General features: G+C 39.0%; 1 protein-coding gene across 1 annotated transcript in view; it reads right to left on the reverse strand.

Moving 5' to 3' along the window:
• The window catches only part of LOC131693382 (Krueppel-like factor luna), a 153,744-nt gene that overhangs the window by 12,551 nt on the left and 117,403 nt on the right, over window positions 1-23,790 (reverse strand). The window lies entirely within an intron of this gene.

Here is a 23,790-nt window from a genome sequence, read left to right on the forward strand (position 1 = left end):
CCGTTGAAGCTGATGATGTAAATTAGGTGCTGTACTATCACTGTGGGACAAGCGTTCAATGAAAAATGGGGATAATAAGCGGATTGGTTGGTACTAGTTTTGCTCAGTCCGACATATGGTTCATTCGTAAAACATACACGAAGTCTAAGGAGTCGAATCAACTAAAAATTTAATAGGAAGCGATGCGAAACTAAATTTGTGTAAATTGGTTCAGCCATCTCTAAAAAAGTTGTGTGATTTTAAATGACACACATACACACATACATACATACATATTCCGATCTCGACGAACTAAATCGAATGGTATATTACTTTTGGCCCTCCGGGCCTCGATTAAAACATGATTTTCATAGTGATTGTATAGCCTTTCTTTATATGAGAAAGACAAAAAAAGTTCTAAAAATTCGATTTTTCCCAATTTTATTTTTTACATTTGCCATAAAATCTTGGCGTTTTATGCATTTGGAGTCAAAAATACGATTTCGATTTTTGAAATTTTTTGGGGATATTTTAGTATTAGCTTGAATGTGAATTTCATAATTGACTGGACGGTTCAGTCTATGTTTCCGGAACCATATAACCGATCCGTACGTAATTTTATAGACGTCGACATTGCTGACTAATGGACTCAACCGTCTCCGATAAACTAATATTAGTTTGTTAATTTTGATTAGTGGCCTATTGTCCGGGCACATCCGGAACCGTATATGGTGGTCATTCTGGTCAATGAGACTTCGGTTGGCTGTCAGTGGCCTAGAAGTGCAAATGCAAGTTGTTTGACACACACTTTAGCGATTTTCTTTTCATCATCGCGTTGTCGGTTTGAATCTTTGGGGATCAATTTATAACTAACTTTAGTTATGTACAGGGCCGTCGAGAGCCGCGTCAAAGTCAAAGCCATCTAGTTCAGTATGAGTTAGTTCCTCTTCAGCCATGGGAAACTCGTGAGGCCGTGGTTTCTATTAGTCTCCGGTTGACTCATATTGCATCATCCAGGGGCGGCGAAACACTTTACGCCCGAGTGGGTAGAAAGCATAGGGTGAGGGGTCCATTAGTAAGGATTGTTTCCCTTTTCGCAATGCACACGCTTACATTACCTTCACATTAAATCACGTTCGTTTATGCAAATGGAATTGTGGTAGATCGATGTTTTCAAATGTGTGTAGTGTGAGATACATGCGTTGCGCATCTAAATTTTTTGAAATGGTTCAAAACTTCAAGTGGGTAATTACCCACTCGATTTTTTTCGAGTGGGTAGTACTACCCATACTACCCACCCTTTCCGCCGGCCCTGGCCACATTCACAGATAGCGTGCCAGACAGGTGAATTTCGACAGTTTCTTATTCCGTGGTATCCAAATCGGGTAAAATTGCCACAGCTACGAGTTTTTCAATTTTGCGTGTACTCAGGAATCAGGAAGCAGTAGCGTCTAGCTCCAATGGCACGTTCCCCACGTTGATCGGAGAATTGTTCCTTGCCATGACCCACCCCACCCACCCTTCCTCTCTTCTTTTGTTTGACAAACCGACTGTTTAAATTGACGAGTTAGTGCCTATAGAAATGGGATTCGAGCCACAGTCGAAAACCTCGTCTCAATTTCGTATACGCGTTTGATCACTGATCTGTGAGAAGATTTGTATGTATACTTGGTTTAATCCAAATTCTACCCAGATGTTGGTTGATATTACGCAAACGTCTTTTGTGGATTATATTTGCAATTGTATTTTTTTTCGAAAAATCGTGCAGAATTTGCATTTTGATTATAAATTTATTGCATCATCATTTATTACATGAAGGCAATGGAAATGCTAACTTATAGCTTATCTAGAATTTTAAATTAGTGCTTATGTTTACTACACAAAGCAATTAAAGCAGAGCATTCTGCGCCTCTGAACAATCTGCGGGTGTTACAATAGCAGGGAATAATACTTCCAACCCACGGAGGAATTTTTATTTAAATAGTGAACGGATATATTTCATTTCGCGAAACAAACACTTCTGCTTGATTGATGGTCTGGAATATAATCAGCACGCTATATCTTACATGGTGAAATTGTAGGGTGTAAACATTGGCCATAGTGGTTTGGAACACGACATTTGGCTTCTACTGTGCAGACAAAGCGAAACACGGAATGATTTATTTGCTGGTTGTAATTGAGCAGTTTTTAGCTTTTATTGTAAGCAAAATAAAAAGGTAGAAGATGCAGTTCAAAATTCTCGTTTAAAATTATTACATCAAAAATATTTCAAAAGTTCATCTCATATTGAATCTAAGAAATTCTTTTCTAATCGTAGATTTTATGTACGTTCAAATAACAAACAATGTAGGAGCCGGTTTTGATATGCTGTGAGAATATGTAGGACCCGATAACAATATAGACACAGAAAGAAATAAGAAGACGCAAATTAAACAACTGCGAGTACAGTGGGAAACCGAGTACTGCTGCTGATGGATGAACTGAACTTAACGTGCTTTAAAAATACAAAAAGGTTATCCATTTTTATTACTTGTTAATTAAGATCAGTCTACCTTCTCATCTCGCCCAGAGTAGAAACTAAAAATCGTTCCGCTGTAGACACACGGAAAAAACGACTGCAGGCGAATTGTGTTGCTATTTATTTTTGGAAATGTCCTATAAGACCAGCTACTCGGGAAGTGAAATATTTGATAAATGTGTAGATTGTGCTCAACCCGGGAGAAGTTAACGCCATGCAAATGCACCATATTGAACATTGAGAAACATTCGCGGAACAAGATGCAGCGCACCAACAAAAGCTGCCACGTTAACAACATCATCCCCGTATACACAGGCAAGGGCTCTAGAGAGATGTGCTTACACGAATTATCTCCACACGCCTCTGACATCGTGATTAACAAATTTATGTCAAGATACGGAGCAGTGGCTTTCATAAGAGCTGTAACTTCGCGTTTTCCCGGGTATCCTTTGTTCTTGTGGTGAGAATGCTTCCGTACAAACCAAATGGTACGTTTTATCAGACAATTCTGGTTATGCAACCATGGAATATTCATGCGCGAATTCTACAAAAAAACACTGCACCACGGACAGTGGCGGCGCGAGATGATTTGCCGCTAGGGGCCAAAAATTAAATTTGCCGCCCCTTGTATAATGAATTTTCAAAAGAGTGTAATTTTTTACCATCTGTTCGATTTTTTTTGAAAATTTTATATGAAACCGTCCCCTTGAAAGTTCATGCGAGCAAGTTTCTAATTTAGAGAAAAAATTAGTAATACTGCCATTTATTAACCGATTGTTATGAAAAATAGCGCATATTACTTTTAACAAAAGAACATAACAAATGACCGCGCTACTAATTTTTTAGACCCGAGAAATAGTTCTATGCTCTAAATCAGTGTCTTAAGGGTCTATTAATTTAATCGAACGTGGGTTTGTATTGTATTTGACCACACCTGCAACCTTTTCTGGATCACTTGAAAAGTACATTCTTTTTTAGTTTGCGGCACTTTGTAATTATTTATTATACTAATAACAAGGTCGCCGAATGGTGAATACTTCCCAGTGTTCGCCAGCTTCCAGCTCGTGCCTCAGCTTTGTATGTAATTGCTTGTCAAACGTCCCTAGGTGAAAGGGCGGCCAAGTGCATCTATCATAATATCAAATTTGCCTTAACAAACTATCAATCGGCATCATTGTCTTAGTGACCTAGTGACCGGATAATTCAAATCATATCTGAATGTATTTTAGATTTCCAGGTTACTCGATCTTGGACCGCCGGTTCCATAGACGTTCACCGCATGCGCATCTTCCTCAATTGTGCACAGCCAGCGAGAGTGGTGTTTGCCTCGAAATTGACGACTTCTTCCAGGTTATCTGATAAGGTTGTCATAACTTTAATTGGTATCTCTTTCGTCTTTCGGCACTACAAGCCCAGCTCACTGTAGTCTGCCGTGTTTTATCAGCCTTTCAATGTCAGCATGGTTGTATACTTGGTACTGTCTGCGCCATTCTCCATTTTCTACTGTGCTGCCGAGTATTGAACGCAGAATTCTTCCCCAAACAAGCCGAGCAGTCAATACCCTGCTTCCTTCAACATCCATGGCCGTCCAGAGCAACAAGGAGTATCAGCGATTTGAATAGAGAAAGTTTTGCGCGCATCCTCAGGCTGTGGGACTCTAGCTGACTACGTAAACCAAATTCGCAGCAGCAACATGCATTTTTCCTTCGCGGCTAACATCGTTATCATTTGTCACTAGTGTTCTAAGATATATAAATTGGTTTACCGTACCCCATCGTTTTCCACCTCAAACCCAACACAACTGTTACGTTCTCTGCCAGCCACCACGTACTTTGTCTTGTCCGCAAGTTATATTTCCTTAATATATCCAGAATTTGTCGCATTTGGTCCGTCGTCGATCGTGCTTCTCGAAGCTCGCTTTGATATTCATCAACAAAGGATTCAGCCAACAGACGCAGTCTCCTCAAAAGAACACGAGAGACTATCTTGTAGGCGGCATTGATGGTCGTTATGTCTCGGAAGACATTATGTTCGAGTTTTTAGTCCTTCTTGAAGATAGGACATATGAGGCCATTCAACCAATCCGAAGGCATTCTTTATACCACGCAGATCATCCCGATCACTTCTCACAGCTGGTCACTTTTTAGACTTTTAGAAGTTCACCCGTGATTCAGCCCTTCTCAACGGCCTTATTGTTTTTAAACTCTCGGATCCACTCATTCCTAAAAAACAATCGGTCAAATAACATACGCTACCGCACGAAACAAACCTTCGATAGAACACTTATTAGACCGGTTGTCTTATAGCCTATGCTGGACCAACGCAGCCGTTACACGTAACAGGAAAAGAAACACCTTTCCAATGGAATTAAAAGATTGAAAACACACTACCTATATACTTTTTGCGGTAGAGACATTTAAAGACAAACAAATTGTTTACAAAAAAAAGTTCAATAACTTTGTAACAGTTGATTTGATACACCCTGTGTATGGTAGGGCTGCCTGGTTTAATTCCAGTAAATTAGTCTGCATACTCACTAGACCGGCAACAATTTTGAAATTTTTCGGAACACTGCTAAGTCGAACGGTAATTGATAATGGTAATCATATGCAAAATATAATCTTTTTATGATAGCTCTAGTTCACCCACAAGAGGTTTCAAGTTTCTATAGTAATATATATGGAAATTCGGAAATAACAACTTAAATTCCAATAAAAAAAATTCACAGCAGCTCTGCATACCTCAAAACTTGCGGTCGCGTAGCTTATAACGAACTGCTTTGTTAAAGATCGCATATTGATTGGCGGTTCGCTTAAAAAGTTTTTTAACTTTGAAGACCAACCAATTTTTTTTTCGAAATTTCCTATTCTAAGCTTGTGCGAGAAAGAGAGGCACCACATAACTTTACATGATAATATCTTTTTACTGAAAAATCGTATCAATTTGCAGTCTTCGGTAATGTTACACCTTAAGCTGTATATCTGCAGATTTTAGGATGCACAAATTGATGCTGGCATTTTGTACTGAACTTATTGTTTCGATTGCCCATTTTTCATATATTTTCACATACAAACTTGAAAATTCTTGTGAGTGAACTAGAGTTTTCGAAAAAAGCTCATATTTGACAAATTGTATGTAAAGCCAATTACCGTTTGATTTAACAGTGTTTCGAAAAAAGTTAAAATTGTTGCGGGTCTAATACTCACACTACTACAAGGATATTCGGAAACTCATAGTTTTGTTCGATCACATCCGTCGTCCCGATTTCCTACCTTTTCAATTGTCAACAGATGCGAAATTAATATAAATTCAAGCTTTTCCTCCGCACTTGATTTTTATCGTGATTAATGAAACTTGAAAACTTGAACAATTACTAAAAATGAAATAGAAATTTGTTGAGTAGGAAATGCCGCCCCCTGATTTTGCCGCTAGGGGCGGTTGCCCCCTTCGCCCCCCCCCTTAGCGCCGCCACTGACCACGGAAAACTTTGTGCAACACCAGCTAAGAAAAGGACACCAACTATAATCGTAAACAGCTCACTGTTATCTTATGCCAAACCACAAACGGCTACAAAACCAATATCTACGGATCTGACAGGAACAAATATTCTCAACAACAATCACGCCCAGTGCATGTGCATGCTCCATGCCAACAACCGGCACTACCAGCATAAAAGCGAACGTGGGAGAGGACGGATGCGTTTGTCTGTGCGCTCGCATTTCTGTTTGACGCTCTATTGCTTTCTTCGAAAATACTTTAAATTGGCTTCTCACAATTTTATAGTTTATTCCGTCGTTTCAAGCAATAAAACACGTTTTTGCCTTTCTCATATAGAAAGGTTATGCAATCACTCTAAAAATCGGTAACCTAATACCGGCCCGAAGGGCCGGGAGTCATGTACCATTCGACTCAGCTCGTCGAGATCGGAAAATGTCTGTGTGTATGTATGTGTGTATGTGGAAAAAAAATGTCACCTCTGTTTCCCAGAGATGGCTGAACCGATTTGCACAAATCTGGTCTCAAATGAAAGGTGCAACCTTCCCATCAGCTGCTATTGAATTTATTGTTGATTGGACTTCTGGTTCCAGAATAACGGGTTGAAGAGTGCGACCACACAGCAAATTCCCATATAAACTGAAATGAAAAATTCTCAAAGGGGAAAATTTCCAAATCGAATTTGTACTTTTGATGCCAAATGTCTTTAAAATGCATGGAACGTCGAGATTTGATGTGGGCTCGAAAATTTTTTTTTGGTGAAAATTGACTTTTTTGGACTTTGGCACCTTTTTGCCTTTCTCATATAGAAAGGTTAGGTTTTTAGGCGTAGGTGAGAGTATCCAGTGAGGGGTTGCTACTTGAAAATTGAAACTAGTTTAAAATTTCTTAACAAGTTGAAAATTTTCGGCAAGGTTCGGACCCCCCGGATCTTCTTCCTTGATCCGACGCTGGTTTTAAGCGATGTTTGCTTGTCGACACATAGCATCTCAAGATAGTGGCTGTCGGTCCATTGTATGTATGTGCAAATCGTACTGAATATGTAATATACATTTCCACCGTTGTATTGAACATAACCAGCCATGGAATCGTAGTTTGGACAAATGAGAAAGGCACAATTGCACCACTAGGTGGATTAAAACAGGTTTTTCAATTTGTACACAAAGTAGACAACTCCCTTAAGAACGTTTGTTTTAACAAGTGTCAACTATCAAATAAAGTTTTCATTTTTATACGATTTCATCATATAACAATTTATTAAGGCGAATGATTACAAAAAAATTACTATTGCTATTTTTTGATCTTCTATGAATACCGGACGTGTTCGCCAATCTTTCGGGTAAGATCGCGGGCCCCCAAATATCATCCGGGCTCCAGGGCAATTGCCTTGGCTGCCTCCCCCTCTCATCGGGCCTGGTTATGTACAGATTATTATTTCCAGAACAGTACCTGGTGGTTTCACTATTACGTGGTGTGAATGTGTGCATGCTTGATACCTATCTACCGGGTGATTGGCCTTTTGTAGCTTTGTGAGGGTTCCCCCGAGATCGGGTAGTTAGGAATGTGATGTAATTCTAGAAGTGAGATTTAGAGTCAGATCGAGATGAAATTTATTGGCCATTTGTGGGAATGAAACATTTTTTACATTTGAGACTAAGTTTGGTCAAATCGGTCTAGCCATCTCAGAGAAACCGATGTGACAGCTATTCTGAATTTGGATACTTCCGCCGGGGCTTCCGGAACCGATGATGGTGGCCAATGTCGCCAAAGAGATTTGAATCCCAGACAAATGGAATAGGCGTGGCGAATCCGTTCGCTAAAGGTGGTTTGATGCGGTCATCACCACCAGCAGCAGCAGCTGAAGTTATTCAGCGAAAGAATGAAGAGGAGAAGTAGTAGCAACATCCGAGGCAGCAGTCAGAGCAGAGCGGGGTGAACAATACCCCGCAGAAGCCGAAAATAGTACTAAATTAGTTTCGCAAGTTTGTGAATGCGAAAAACAATGTCCATGAGAACAATGGTATGGTACAATGATATGGTTCTCGGAATTCGAAAGGCGCTAGTATCTACTGTGAAGGAGTATGACATTAGGAGGGCTGATATAGCTGAGCAAGCATTGGTGTCGGGTCAGGCAACTAACTTCCTAGCCCCCTCCGTGGCGTTGAGAACACGCCAGTTTCCGTGACTCCAAAGGGGCCAAGAACCTTGCCAGGAGCTGGCGAACCAGGTGGGCCCCAGAAGCAGACGCGCAAGGACGCTCTTACTGCCGAAGAGTAGCACGTCACTCAACAGGGAGAAAGCTGTAGTACCGTTGTAGGTCGGAAGGAGGAACACGGGAAACAGCAAAAGCGAAAGCAGGAAAGAAAAATTGAAGGAAAACCTTCGGCTCGTCAGAAGGCGTCAAAAGCCGTGCTCGTCAAAGCCAATGACGCGAAGACGTATGCAGCGCTCCTCAAAAAGGTCAGAGAGGATCCGGAGCTGAGGAGTTTGGGGGAAAACGTGGAACGAACTAGACGTACTCAAAAAGGTGAGATACTTTTCGAATTAAAGGTAGATCCCACGATTAATAACTTGACTATGCAGGAGATTATTGCCAAATCAATGGGTGAAGAGGCAAAAGTCATAGCCTTATGCCAGAAGGCGATGGTTGTGTGCAAGGACCTGGATGAGATCACGACGGAAGACGAGCTGCGAGCTGCACTAAAGCAGCAGTGCAACCTGAGCGAGGTTGAAGAAAGGGTACGGAGGACCAAACAACGATTATTCGTTTACCAGTAATCGCTGCAAACTGGAGATGGTCAAAGTTACGGTTTGATGGTCGAGATGCCCATTGAGAGCCGCCCCTCGAGTGAATGAACAACCAGAGAAATGCTTTAAATGTTTGGGCTTTGGACGTTTGGCAGGGGCTTGCATATATCCGCGTATGCTGGAAATGCGGGAAAACGGGCCATCTTGCGAGCGATGCTTTGCACTTCAGCGGACGAAAGCGACATTCAGACGAGTGGCTTAAATTCCCTGCCTTCAAGAGGGCGACTGAAGGCCAACGGTAATGCAGATAACCCACAGCACAGGAACTGTTGTGGCATTCTACAAGAGGGGCTATGTGTGACATCGCATTGATTGCAGCTCCGCATCAAGTTCCCCCTTGGTAACGGTAACTGGGTGGCGGATAGATCGGGAACAGCTGCGATACAAGTTATGAGCAGATTCCTCATTCAAGAAGTAGTAGAACGCTCATACGAACAATGAACAGTGGAGCAGTTCAGCCTAATGCTGGAGCAGTTGATCAACCGAAAGCCGGGAGTCATTGGTGGTGACTTCAACGCCTGAGCCATAGAGTGGGTGAGTAGAGTAACCAACACAAGAGGATATATTCTGCTAAAAGCTCTAGCGAAGTAAGACGTACGATTGTGCAATGAATGTTCCATTAGCACATTTTGGAGGGACCCTTCACCGACGCCGATCATGGATTGAAGAGTATGAGATAAGTACCACCAGCTGATGTGCCACTGTATCGGCCAACGGAGCCCAGCGGCAGCACGGAGAAGGATGACCAGCAAGCGAAAGTGGAAGACGAGAACTGTCAACAATGGCCTTTCCGTTGAGGCATTTCAGCAGAACGGCGGGACCGAGAACGTGGATGCGGCTGATCTAACAAGGAGGATTGTGACGGTTTGTGACGCTACAATCAGGCACGTAGCCAGAGGGGGGGCTAGGGGGCCCCCCGAAATTTTTCAAAAATGAATTTAAGAAGCAACATGTTTTTCGGTAACTCGTAAAAAAATTGTGTCTTGTTTGGTTTCAACAAATTAATGGGAGAATGGTGAGGAAGATTGCTATTTCGAACCACCGAAGACATCGATATCTACTCAGTATGCCGAGTCTGATAACACACTTCCTGTCATATTGTGTGACTCGTCGGAAAAACAAAAGAAACTGTTACTTTAATTCTTGCTGGGGTGATCCGTCGGATGATTGAATCGCAGAAGCAAGAAGTGGTGCTCCAGCCAAACGTGGAGGCTATTGACTTCCGGAATTTTTGCATAACCGAATTTCATGATGGGAAATATTTACTGAAGGTGAAAATAGAGGTTATGCTTACGAACTTCGCCTTTAACGAGTTCTACCTTGTCAGGCATTCAGTACTTATGTTATTCAACAAATTATCCCAGGAGAAACCAGTCATTTTGCAACTTGTAACACGTGGTTGATTCTCATATATATGGATGATGAGAAAATCAATGTTCGGCTACAAGATCTGATACCACTTACTTGAACCGCGGGCGAACGACCAGGAAGTTAAAGCCCCAATAAACAAACTTAACTTATTTGAACCGTGGCCATTAAAAGATTCCTGTCACATTTGGGAAAAGTGGAATTTATTATAAAGGACACATCTAGATACTAGACGGCAGGATCAGCTAGGATTTCGTCCTAGCTGACCCTGCACGTACAGAACGCCATGCGATAGTATCATTATACACGTTACATCTTTGCACATCCATAGTCTCCAATACGATTACCTGAAAAACAAACAATTGCCAAATTTGTGGCTACTGTTCATATAATATTGACGGCAAAAACTGCGTCTAGTATCTCAAAATTAACAGTCAGCATCATCATTGAGGAAGTCGATACTGGTGGCCCGTAAGGGGACAAAACAAAAATGAAATCAGATATTCACGAACATGGACATGGCAGTTACCACGATAATAATACGGAAGTGTACAAGATAGATATGAACGACCACCAAGACGTGGTTGGTTATGAAAAATATTTCTCAGTCAGTAAACAGGTCAATCGCACGAGATCTGTTGGACAACCATTAGCGTTTTATCATTTTCATTGTTTACATCGTGGAAATATATTAAAGGCTCAAGGCTTCATTTAGCTAATGCATTGAACCGACTCAAATAAATGAATTATATAATAAAATGTTAGAAGTTTCATAGAAAACTGAGTACAAAAACTGTCCCAAAATTAACATTTATCGCTAGTGATGTCATCTAACAAAACTCATTTTGTGCTAGATATTGGCCTTAATCAAGAAAGTTAGTTAAATCATACGCAAATTGTATTTCTGTAAAAGATTAGAGTACTGTACGATTAATATAAACGTCAGGCCTCTCACTCAAGCGTGCTAAACAAAAACATTTCAATTTGCTGATGAAATAGTTGTAGCCGAGACGACAGTTTTTTTTATTTTCGCATCATTTTAATGCAATAGTATTTCTATTGACACTCAATTTCATTTTATGTTGGGAATGCGGGCCGTATTGAAACACTGTTAGTCTGGAAAATCGAACAATAAGCAAGAAAAAACGTGAAAAAGTAAACAAGCCAAAAAGTGGTAAACCAGCGTTTTTCATGAGGTGTTCATCAACCCACGAAATCGTACATTACTAATTTTGTTGATATACAGAAACGTACACAGTAGCGGTAGGACTAACTGACGTGATTTTACACTTACTTTCCTTCGGATGTCAATTGATCGATTGATTCTAAACCACATATTAGTCAATCAACCATAATAAACTAAATGTTGCAACCACCAGCAGCATTTTAGTCGCTTTCGATGGTTTCTAATTAATGCTTATGTAAGTTTTAAAACGACGTGTCGATAGATTGATCAGACATCAGTAGGTTATCACGGAGAGCGACTAAAATGTTGTAACTAGTTGAGTCTATAAGTCAATAAGTTGGAATTATTGTTTCGATTTCATGTTTTCATTATATTACAGTCTAAAAAAAAATTATTGAGCTTGTTCACATTTATAGTTTCTAGTTATGTTGTCAGCAATGATGCATTTAGTAAAATTTTACGTAAATTAGATGATAGTAGTAACAGTGTTAAGTGATTTTCATTCGATTTGTGGACAATTTTCTTGAATAGATTAAATTCCGGGCAGTTACCTTTAGTTGATTAAATCATTGAAATACATAAGTCATTCCACGTCAGTTTTACAACCAAAATTTCAATTCCTTCCAAAATGTTTTCTTACATTCTTTAGCTAAAAATAATTGACACGTATTTTTTGGTTTGGCTAAATATTATATTTTTTTTCAAGTTATTAGCTTTTGAACTTTTGAAGTCTATAAAATTGAACATTTTTCAATCACTGATAACTCGGAAACGACTCGATATATGAAAAAAAATTAAATAAAAAGTTGCGTTTTCACATAAGCTTACCAAAAAAAATCACAATTTTTTTTTGTTATATAGCTTATGAAATTTGCAATTACTTGAAACAAATTGAATTTTTTTAAGGTTGGACCAAATTTTTTATTTATTATTTTCCTTAAGTATTAAAAATCATGTTAAAAAGATTGTGTAAAAATTTGGCAGTGGAATTCTTTGCGAGATATTACAATTATAAACATAAAACAAGGCAATTTTACACTAAACGCCCAGTGAAAGGCCTGTTATAACTAAAATATCTCGTAAAACACTTCGAGTTCCATTCTGAAATTTTCACATAATCTTCTTAATATAGTTATGTAATCAAAATAAATTTGATTTCGGGGGACTTTAAAAAAATATTTGCTTTTAACATTAGAATACCCCCAAAAAATCCTAAATTTGCAGAATGCGAGTCATTCCACGATTTACAACTATAATTTTAGTTCCCTCCATTTTTTTGCATTCTTTAGCTGAACATTATAGACACGATTTTTTTTACTTTGGCTGAATTTGATATTTTTTTTCAAGTTATGAGTTTTTGAACTTTATAAAATACTAGCTAATACCCATCGCGCGTTGATGCGACTTTCAACGAAATAGGAGGAAAACACAATTTGTTCCGAAGCGCCATCTTGTAGGCAAATAATCCCCACCAATAGCTCCATAAAAAATTCCTACAATGCATAAATTTTTACGGCAATTGGTTAAGCCGTTTCGGAGTCCATAAATCATATACATACAAATATCGACTTTTAATAATATAGTGATTTTTTAAAGTTTTATAAATTTAATAGAATTGGACATTTTTCATTCCCTGATAACTGAGAAACTATTTCTGGAAAAAAGCATTAAATAATAAAAGCTGCGTTTTTGGATGATCTCGGCGGATTTTTTTTTGTAATATTTGTTTTTGTTAAATAATGTATGCATTATGCAAATATTAGTAACAAACAATTTTTTTTCAGGGTAGAGCCAAAAAATCTTTTTAGCTTTTTCAAATAATTTATAATAAAATAAATAATAATTTATATTATACAAATTTCAGAAAGAAATTCGAAGTATTTTACGAGATATTTCAATTACAATAGGCCTATCACTAGGCGTTTGGTATAAAATTGCCTTGTTTTAAGTTTATAATTATAATATCTCGCAAAGTATTTTGATATCCACTCCCAAATTTTTGCACAATCATTTTAACATGATTCTTAATATTTAAAGAAAATAATAAGTAAAAAAATTGGTTCAACTTAAAAAAATTCAATTTGTTTCAAACAATTGCAAATTTCATAAGTTATATAACAAAAAGAAATTGAACTTTTTTTCAGTAAGCTCATTGAGTACACAACTTTTTTATTTAATATTTTTTTCCATATATCGAATCGTTTCCGAGTTATAAGTGATTGAAAAATGATCAATGTTATAAACTTCAAAAGTTCAAAAACTAATAATTTGAAAAAAAATCATATTCAGCTAAAATAAAAAATACGAGTCAATTATTTTTAGCTAATGAATGCAAGAAACAAAATTGGAAGGAATTCAAATTTTGGTTGTAAATCAGACGTGGAATGACCCATATATTTTGATTCTATTGATCACCAAAGATCCTCCTTCCTAACTGGGGTATGCCAAAAAATTATGTTAGCATGATGCATTAGAACTGGTAATAGTTACAGAACGCCAGATCAAGAAAATAGAAGTTGAACCATCTACAATTCGTTCGCTAAATCAGAAGATTTTGTGCAAATTTCGACATTCTCTTCGATCGAACATTTTATGGATATTTTTCTACTCATTTCGATTTAGCGTCTTCTACACCTTTTAAACGTGTAGCTTAGAACACCTTGCGTTTTCCAGCACCGTCAAGGATTGTCATATTCGGTTAGCGCATAAATACTGAGAACTCTAGAATATCCATTGTTGCAACGAGAGTAAATTGTAACTTGTAAATAAAAATAAATAATAAAAATCAAATTAAACATCAATAATTCGTTGATGTACTATAGCCTTTTTTGTGACAAAGAACATGGATTGTCTTAGATTTGGCTTTGTTTTCATCAAGAACTTTTCAAAATTTCGTTTAGTTTCTAGTGACAATATGAAGTAATTAGAACTAAAAGCTTTATACATGGGCGGGTAAAGCGTAGTTGGTAAATCGATTGCCTTGTACGCAGCTCATCATGGTTCGTTCATCAATCCCGCACATATAGGGTTAGAAATTTTTCTAAAGAAATTTTCTAACCCAAAAAGAGGCCATAACCATAAGGTTAAAACCTCTATAATCGAAATAAAAAAAGCTTTATGCAATAATTTTTAAGCCCCTCCCGAAATAAACTCCTGGCTACGGGCCTGGCTACAATGCCGCCAAAAATGGAGCCACGAAATAGATGGCGTCTAGCTTACTTGGAAGAAGACGCTTAATGCGCTACGCGCTGCTTGTCCCGTAGCCAGAAGGCGGGCTCAGGGAACAATGTCAGAGCCAGATAGAGAAAAGCGCAAGGCAGCGTTTCAGGAAGCTAGGGCATCTGTAAAACGGGAAATCAAGCATAGCAAATCAGATTGCCACAAGGTGTTGTGCCGAGAAGTAGACACAAATCCCTGGGGTGTACCAAGTCATGATGGCGAAAATTAAGGGCCCGTCCACGCCCGCCGACATGTGTCCGCGTAAGCTGAAGATAATCGTTGGGGGTCTTCTCGAAGTACGACCCATCTACCTGACCACCGACATCGTACGGCGAAGAAGAAGGAGCAAATACGGACGATTGGAAAGTAACTAACGATGAGCTCTCAGAAGCACCGAAGAGAATGAAATCACAGTAAGCCCTCGGTGCTGATGGAATACCAAATGTGGAATGAGAAGTGTCTATATGAATGCACTTCCTCGGGATGTAGAAGGTACAGAAGCAGGTGTTGATGCCATTGAAGCCACCAGGTGATTTGTCCTCGTATAGGCCTATATATTTACAGGATGCACTCAGAGAACTCTTTGAAATAATCGTTCTTAACGGGTTTACAAAATTTACGGAGGGCGAGCGCGGACTGTCAAAGATGCAGTTCGGATTCAGCAAAGGATCATCGATAGTGGATGCAATATGGACAGTGCTGGAGAGTGCAGAAAAAGGCATCTAAACGGAAGCGAAGAGGAGATCGATATTGCGCTGTGGTAATGATAGATGTGAAAAATGTATTTAACAGCGCCAGCTGGGGAGCCATCTCTGCAGCGCTGCACAGAATAACAATATATGCTGGATCCTGAAGAGCTACTTCCAGTGCAGAGCGCTGCTGTACGAGACGAACGAGAACTCCATTCTCGGTTCAACTCTTTGAAATGGGATGCACGATGGGGTCTTGACACTGCGGCTGCTCAGGAAAGTTAAAACCGTAGGTGTCACGGACGACGTGTCACTAACGTGACGTAATGGGTGAAACACTTGATGAAGTAAAGGTGTCTGTGACAGAGGCAATGGACGCGATCGATTGTATGAACGGGGTCAAGCTGCAAATAGCCCACCACAAGACGGAGGTGTTGTTGGTCAGCAACCGCAAAGCGGTTCAGCGGATGCAACGAACGCTAAAAGCGAGGCTCATGCGGCCAGAGAAGCAGCACGAGACGTCTGCTATCCGGTGTCTTGTCATAGATTCTGCGATATGGATTTCCAGCCTGGCCGTACGAGTCACGATGATCCCCATTTGCATCATCCTGGCGGAGGATATCAAGTACTACAATCGGAGAAACACTAGAAAGGTGAGGAAGATGATAAGAATCGATTCAATGGTAAGGTTACAGCATGAATCGGAGAAGGGAAAGAAAACCGATTGGCTCATACCAAACCTATGGACGTGAGTCAATAGAAAGCACGGAAAGGTGAAGACAGCTTCTGTCGGGCCACGACTAAATTCTCAAAGCGAACGCGTAGGAAGATGCTTAAAACGGGAGGACCGGTCATCAATCCGGATAATGTCATCTATAGAAGGATAAGAGACGTAAACGCGTGGAACGCGGTCAAGAGAGTAGTGACGCTTCTTACGGCGGAAATGGCGTGATGAATAGCGAGAAACGGTTTGGGGAGAGCACCGGAAAACTCTCCACCAGAGTAGGCTTGACTCATCGCTGGGGACTAGTCGAGTAAACCGCGACAAAGCACCGGGCATGGGTCGCCAGCGAATCGGACGCCATGCTCCATCCGAAGTCGTCGGACCGACCACGGCACCCTACTGGTTTAAATATAACTAAAATCACTTCCTTCCTGATACAGGTGCAGCAAATGCAATCAAATGGCGTGTTGATAGATCTGAAAGTTATGTGATAAAGGAAAACAGATCACCCACGAAAGGTTCATAGTGAAGCTCCGGCAACAAGTAGACCAACCATGCTGGTGTGGAATCGGTCCCTCCATGCATAGCGTTAGCATCATCCACAATTTCTCCGTCCCGATTCACCAATTGTCCTAGGAAACATTAAAATCCCGAGATAATGACGAGTCAGAGTGGGAAATTCAAGAAAAAATTCGAGAATCGCAACGGATGCAGACTCCTTTTATCTCTTATTGGAGTCATCGAATCCCTTGGTTACAAGCAAGCGGCATATGAATCATAAATCAAAACGACGATTAGATCCACATTCATGGTGTTTGGATTTAAGGGACTCGGACGAAGATTCAGATTCAGATGAATGTAATGGCGATAGTGGAATAAACCAATTATTATAACACCATTACCTTATTTTTCATTTAACAATGTAAATTCATCCGTCAATTCGTTTTTAGTAAACACGAACAATCAAATCTATATTGATGGCCCAGGCCCTAGCATTTCTTTCCATTGTGGAACTTGACCTTCTGTATCGACAGACTTTGGAACCAATTTCAGGGCTTATGTGCCGCTTACTTAAACTAAAAATCATTCCTGATTAGGACTCGACCATACGACGACTGGCTTATAAACTAGCCTATTACTCTCTGTAGTGTCGAACAATTCACTATACATAAAAATCAGTTCAGCTAGAAAGTCGGTGTCTTCAACGAGGTCTCTTGTCAGAGCATTTTACGATACTTTGTTGAAGATCCTAATCGAATGGATGTTTAATTCATACTGAATTACACCATGGTTATTTTTGCTGTTACATAGAGTCGGGATAAACAAGGGGTACACTTTTGGATATATTCGACATTCGACATTTGTTCGTTCAGCTCTGTGAAAAATGATACCCTTCAACTCAAAATATTGAATAGAAGTTCCCATCTTCAGTTCATTGTCACACAATTTCATAGAATACTAACCCGATAATCAATGGATTGTACTGAAATTAGTATCAATATCTATTGTTTCGGTGCTAAGGAGCAACACAGTGAAAAACGGACTGTTAAATGCAACAAACTTGTTAATATTTGATTCAGAGATCTCCTACTATTTGAGCTAATGCAGTGAATTTAGATAGCGGACGCGGTTGTAACTAAAGGAACAAAAAGGGGTAGGATGAGAAGAAGCACTGAGATGAATAATGGAACGACTACTCTAACTACCCATCAGCGGTTCTGGTTACGTAGGCACTCGTTAGGTACAGACGGCACAATTTTCATCATCAACGAGACAACAAACAAACAAACAAACATTAATTACAGTGCTGTTTTGTGTGTGATCTATGGCTCCCGGGGGAGTGCTGCAGAAAAACAGTAAAATGTTGCACCTAAATGTCGTCGGTTGCTTCTAACCTAGCGGCGTATGACATGTCATTCAGAGAAACAACATAGCGCCCGGAAACGGAGATGACCCACCAGCAGTGCCCCGGGCGATTCGGACAAGCAAAGTTAGACAAGTGAAGAAAACACGGCTCGATTCATTTTTGTAACAGGAACGTACGTTTATTTTTTCTTAAATTTAGTATGCACATAGCAGAATTTTAAGCTATAACTTTCATTCATTTCACTTCGGTTCAATGTAATATTAAATTGTGATTAAAACCAATAAGAGAACCTCGTCGTCATATTCGGAGCCTATATCATACCACTGCGTATCAGTCAGCTGTTCCAAGTGTAAATCCAACCGTTTAAAGATGGGTTTGCAACTGATCATAAATTTACAATTGTCTGCTCTCGTTTTCTAGCTTTGAAGTCGAGCGTACGTCGCACTCGGTTTGCTGCGTGCGAATAATTATCAAGCTTCCGTTTCAGTAGATAAATTGTAATAAGCGGTGTTTTGATTTAAAGTTATATCATGTACTTAACGTTTCAATTCTATATTAAATATATCTTGCACAACGAAAGCCTTGCTTCCTTTTTTCATTTTTTTACTTCGTCACTCTTTTTTTTCAAATGTTTAATAAATATATCTCTTACTGGAACCAGCAGCAGAAAAGCTAGCAAATATACGGTGTTTACAGTGTCACTGATTTCTTATACTTCTGGTGATGGTTTCATAAAAAGCTAGAACATTAAGATGCAAACAATTATTATTTTACGTGATGCCAAAACATTTAGTAATTTGTTTGTTTGATATAAAGATTTATTTATGTTTTCTTATACATTTTGAATAAGTCTAAAAAAGTAACTTAGACTGATTTCAAAGGAATAATTTGATAGAACTTTTCTTATTAACAATTATGAGAATTTTGATTCAGAGTAGGACTCCATTTGAGGGGCTATCTTTCTTTCCATTTTTTTGCTAAATAAACCAAATCACGTACTCATCATCTGCAGTCCAAATAAATTTTTGGGAAATAGTATACTAGTTAGCTCTTTCCACTGTATCCGGTTTCGTTAAAAACGCTTTTTTACTCCGACCGTTCTCAGACTCACTCTCGCCTCTAATAATACAGTTACAGTTATAAATTTTCATAAAAATAGCTTTTCTCTCATCTGGTATCACGTTCTCTCTTGCGCTTTCCCTTATCGACTAATTATTTTCGTTCAAAAACTACTGAAAAATATCACTTAATTACTTATAATTACTTATTTGCTTCTTTTTTGTTATCTTATATACACGTGTCATTGTTTTTTGTAAACATTTGCTTTTGCATCCGTTCGTGGGCTCTCTACAGTGATAATCAATCATTGTTGAATCAGTTTGCATTTTTTTTTCAATCATTGTTGCATTAGTTTGCATTTCGCGTGTAAAGCATAACATCTCAAACTTAGTTTGTGTTATTTATACAGAACTCAACACAAACGAATCTTAGCTCCGATATGGCGACGAGTCTATCGGTTTCTAATCCGGTTTGACCAAAGAAATCGGGTCTCTTCCATACTAAAAGGGTTGCAAAATACAAAAGGGACTTAAATTTACTACACAGTTTGTCTTAAAGAAAAATCAAACGTCGATTAGCTAAACTAGCGCCTGTCAAAGAAATGACGTTCATCTTTAATTACATACCTTAATTATAACAAATTACATGAATGGTAATCAATTATGTTTCTTCTTACGTCCATTGATCATTAATTTAGATCCATACTTGCTTTTAAAAATGCATCTCTGTTTTACAAGGTGTTCGTTCGGCTTTTTTCTAGGGCTTTGATAATCTTTGCATGTCTGTGACGTTCGCAAAGCAGACTCAACCTGAAGAGAAGACAGCGTATAATTGAGTAAAAGAAAACGAATGATCATCGAAATCGGGGTCTATCTCTGTTGTTAGTTTTAGTTCCTTCTAACATCGCTTTTGATTTTTCTACACTCATTGAAACAACAAAAACAGCTTATTAACAGCAAAAATACATAGAATTTGGCTAGCGGCGTACTCTATCTGATCTTTCTATCCTGGTTGCTTCAAAAATGGCACCTGGTAAATCTGGTTTGTTATATGGTAAATTGAATCAAATCTGTAGAATTCAGTCTAGAGATTGTAGTCTTTAAATCTGCTATTTTGCAATGTGAGTTCTAAAACTATACTTAATATTGTAGCCTTCGAAGACAACTTCAATTTCAACGATCTTTCTAACCCACACCACACTGTAAATATTCATTCAGGATATAAAAAATTATCCAAAATAATGTAAGGCATAGAATACCTTTAATGAAACTAAAAGCATACTCTTTATTAGATGTATTAGCGAATGATGAAACTAGTCGTTAATAAATGATGTACCAGATTAAACTGCATCAGTCTGATCCCTTATCTCGTACAGATCAACAATAGAAAAACGAACCGCTCGCAAACGACACGCAAACAAAAAATACTACCCGCGCCACTCTGCTATAGCTTGTATGAGTATACTATAGAACATCTAAGTCCCGTTACCCCCAACTCCGAGTGAAATGAGTGAAACACAAAATAAATTTCTCCCATTCCAGGAGAATACAATCGCCAAGCCAGTCTAAGACCAGATCAAGATTAAAATGGAACTTGTGATTACAGAAGTGTCACAATACAACTACACCATACGAGATAAGTAGTACAAATAAGCTTCATCTCCTTAGCAGATACACAAAGTTTCGTAGCGAAGAACGACGTGTAAGATGTCCAATATGAAAACGTCAAAACAATATCACCGTGTGTGTGAGGGCAGATCATATCAAGGAGTTAATTACAGTCGAGGAACCTTATGCGCATACCCTGGGTAGACATCCGCGTATCAGTTCTGTAACCAGACAGCACAAAACGATAAGTCGACTAAAGGAAACTCATCGTCCACAACCAACACCACCAAACAGCCTTCGATATCTGCTGATACACCACAGACAGCCGGCCAAACAATACAATCCGGACAAACAATATTCCCCTGTATCCCCAAGCCAATGTTTAACATACCTAGGGAAAAATAAACAAGAAAGAAGACAACTACACAATAGCCACTCGAAAACACAAAAAGCACCAAACATCTAACAGTGAAAATCAGAGCTACTCTAGCGATGACAACATGGACGCAAACAGTAGCGAGGGAGAAGGCGGATGGAATGATCAGCAAACGGCAGGGGAAAAACCTGACCATTGTTCACCACCATGAAAGAAAATTAATACACTCAGGTTTATTCACGCGGTTTTTGCGAGGTTTTTACGCGGATTTTTCAATTGACGCGGTATTTTTTACGCGGATTTGCTAATTAACACGGTTTTTTACGCGGATTTTTCAATTAACGCGGTTTTTGCGAACATATTCTATGTCCTTTTGGATGCAAAATACTTAGACTTTTTTCTCAAAAGTCCTTTTAAATGCAAAGAACTCAGAAGAATTCTGGCAGTTTTATTTTGCGCGGATTTCGCAATTAACACGGTTTTTGTAAAAAAAGATCATTCCGAAAACACTCATATTGACTGGGTTATAGCGAATATGGTTAGCCCGGAAGTCGCCATCTTGGGATTCAAAATGTTGTCAAACATCGACCTTTGTCTCCTACTCGTTAAGACCATTCCGAAAATATCCATATCGCATGGGTTATTGCGAATTTCGCTAAACCGGAAGTCGCCATCTTGGATTTCAACATGGCATCAAACATGAATTTTTGGCACCTACTCGTCAAAAGACCATTCCGAAAATATCCATATTGATTGGGTTATAGCGAATTTTGCTAAAACAGAAGTTGCCATCTTGGATTTTAAAATGGCGTCAATCATATATTTCTGGCACCTACTCGTCAAGACCATTCCGAAAACATCCATATTGCGGGCCATAAGGAGTCTTCCAGACCCGTCTCTCCCATCTTTCCCAAAATCTTCTAACTCTTTTGCATTCAAAAGGACTTAGAATATTTTTAGCAAAACCGTATTAATTGCGAAATACGTGTAAAAAAAAACTTCAAAAAGTCTTTTGCTGAGAGTTTTTTTACGCGGATTTTCAATTATTGCGATTTTTTACGCGTTTTTTACGCGGATTTTCCAATTAACGCGGTTTTTTTTACGCGGTACGTATCCCCCGCGTTAAAAAAAAACCTGGGTGTACAACTAGCAGAAAACAGTGTACCCAGAATAGACGACAGCAATAATATTAAATTTTTTAGTCTATTAGCTTTACCATAATTGGCATCTCGGAATAAAGTATTCTGGTTACCCGATCACCAAGAGTTTGCTGGTTTTGCATGTTTATTATGAGCATTTATTAGCACATCTTCTGTGCAATTAAACTAGAACTTTCAGCCAGGAGAACAGACCAAGTTCTAAATGATCGACGCAACGTAGTAGGTTCTCGAAAAGCTACGAAATTCATCTTTCTAGATACAGCTCGGAACTTAGTCCCTGCTCTTATCCTCAATTATTTTATCCCAGAAAGAGGCTCAGCCGTAATACCGTTAAGAAAATCCAACTGGGAGCAAGATACTCCAATTAACCAAACAGGACGATGAAACAGAATCTATTGGCTAGAATACGCAACGAAAGTTGCACAACCGGGTGCTAACGAAGCATACTTTTTCATGGTTCACAAAACCTATGTCAAATTATTTTTTAGGTCAGGGATGCGACAAAAATTGTATCTGTCCACAGCAGAAGTAATGAGAACTTTACTCCTACTGTGGCCAGAGAGTTTGTTTGCGCCAATAAATTCGCTCAGAAACGGATGATCTTAGCAGCAATATGCAGCTGTGAAAACGATGGACTGTATAAGCAAGTGTGCCTGGAGACTTTACTTTCATCTAATCTCACAAAAGTCTACTAAAGCTCTGGCGATATTGGGTAAGCTTTCACTACAATTGGGAGGTGCTACAGTGGAGCCATATGGTAAATTTTGTCGGCTAGGATATTATGATTGCTCAATTGAGAGTTGGAAAATTATCAAATTAATGTCGAAGAAAATTGAAAAAAAAAAACACTACACAGAGGGTTCAATACTTCATTCGAACACCGTTGGAGTAAGGGACATAAAATACCTTCAACACCTGGATCTACGTGTCCGGTTTCTAAGTAGACCAGCTTCTATTTTCGCGCACTTGATAACTTTACCTTTTGTTCTATACATCATACTTATTTTACAAAAAAACGTACACTGAATTTACCTCACATCACTTTGTCGTGGAGGTTGATCAAAACGCATATGATGCCTTGGTGGAAGATGGTTGGGTAAATATTATTTGGGAAAGATGCAGGATTGTGAAATGTTACAAGTGCTGTAATGATGGCCACAAAAGCACTGAATATAATAAGGATCTGATATATGTAGGTAACCACAGAGCATATCCATATGAATATGATTTTGTTGTTATGTGCTGTATCAACTGCAACAGAAAGAACAAGACTCGTGGGTTAAGCCTTGATGCCTTGTGCCTGTATTGCAGCGAGTACACAGTATATAAACAAATGGTAGGATACGGCAACATCAAGGTCAATAGCAATTACATGGGTCGGATCAGGAATTTCCGACAATCGCGTTCAATTATTTTGCGAATTTACTTGAATCAATCGATGGACCACACAGCTCCAGCTTAGATACCGCCACTCGTCTAGCGATAAGCAATTCAAACCCTGATGATGGCTTATCTCAACTGCTACGAATATACTTCCAGAATGTGTGGGGACTGCGCTCGAAGATCGACGAGCAGTGTGTGGCTACATCTGATGCAGATCAGGACATCATTGTGCTGATAGAAACATGGCTGAACAATATAAACTCGCTGTAGTTATTCGGACATACGGATGTGATATGGCTTTTCAGTCGATAATGCGATTGCGTCGATTACTGTGTGATCTTCGCCTACGTTT

The sequence above is a fragment of the Topomyia yanbarensis genome, chromosome 3 (genome assembly GCF_030247195.1).
Source record: "Topomyia yanbarensis strain Yona2022 chromosome 3, ASM3024719v1, whole genome shotgun sequence".
NCBI classification, from domain to species: domain Eukaryota; kingdom Metazoa; phylum Arthropoda; class Insecta; order Diptera; family Culicidae; genus Topomyia; species Topomyia yanbarensis.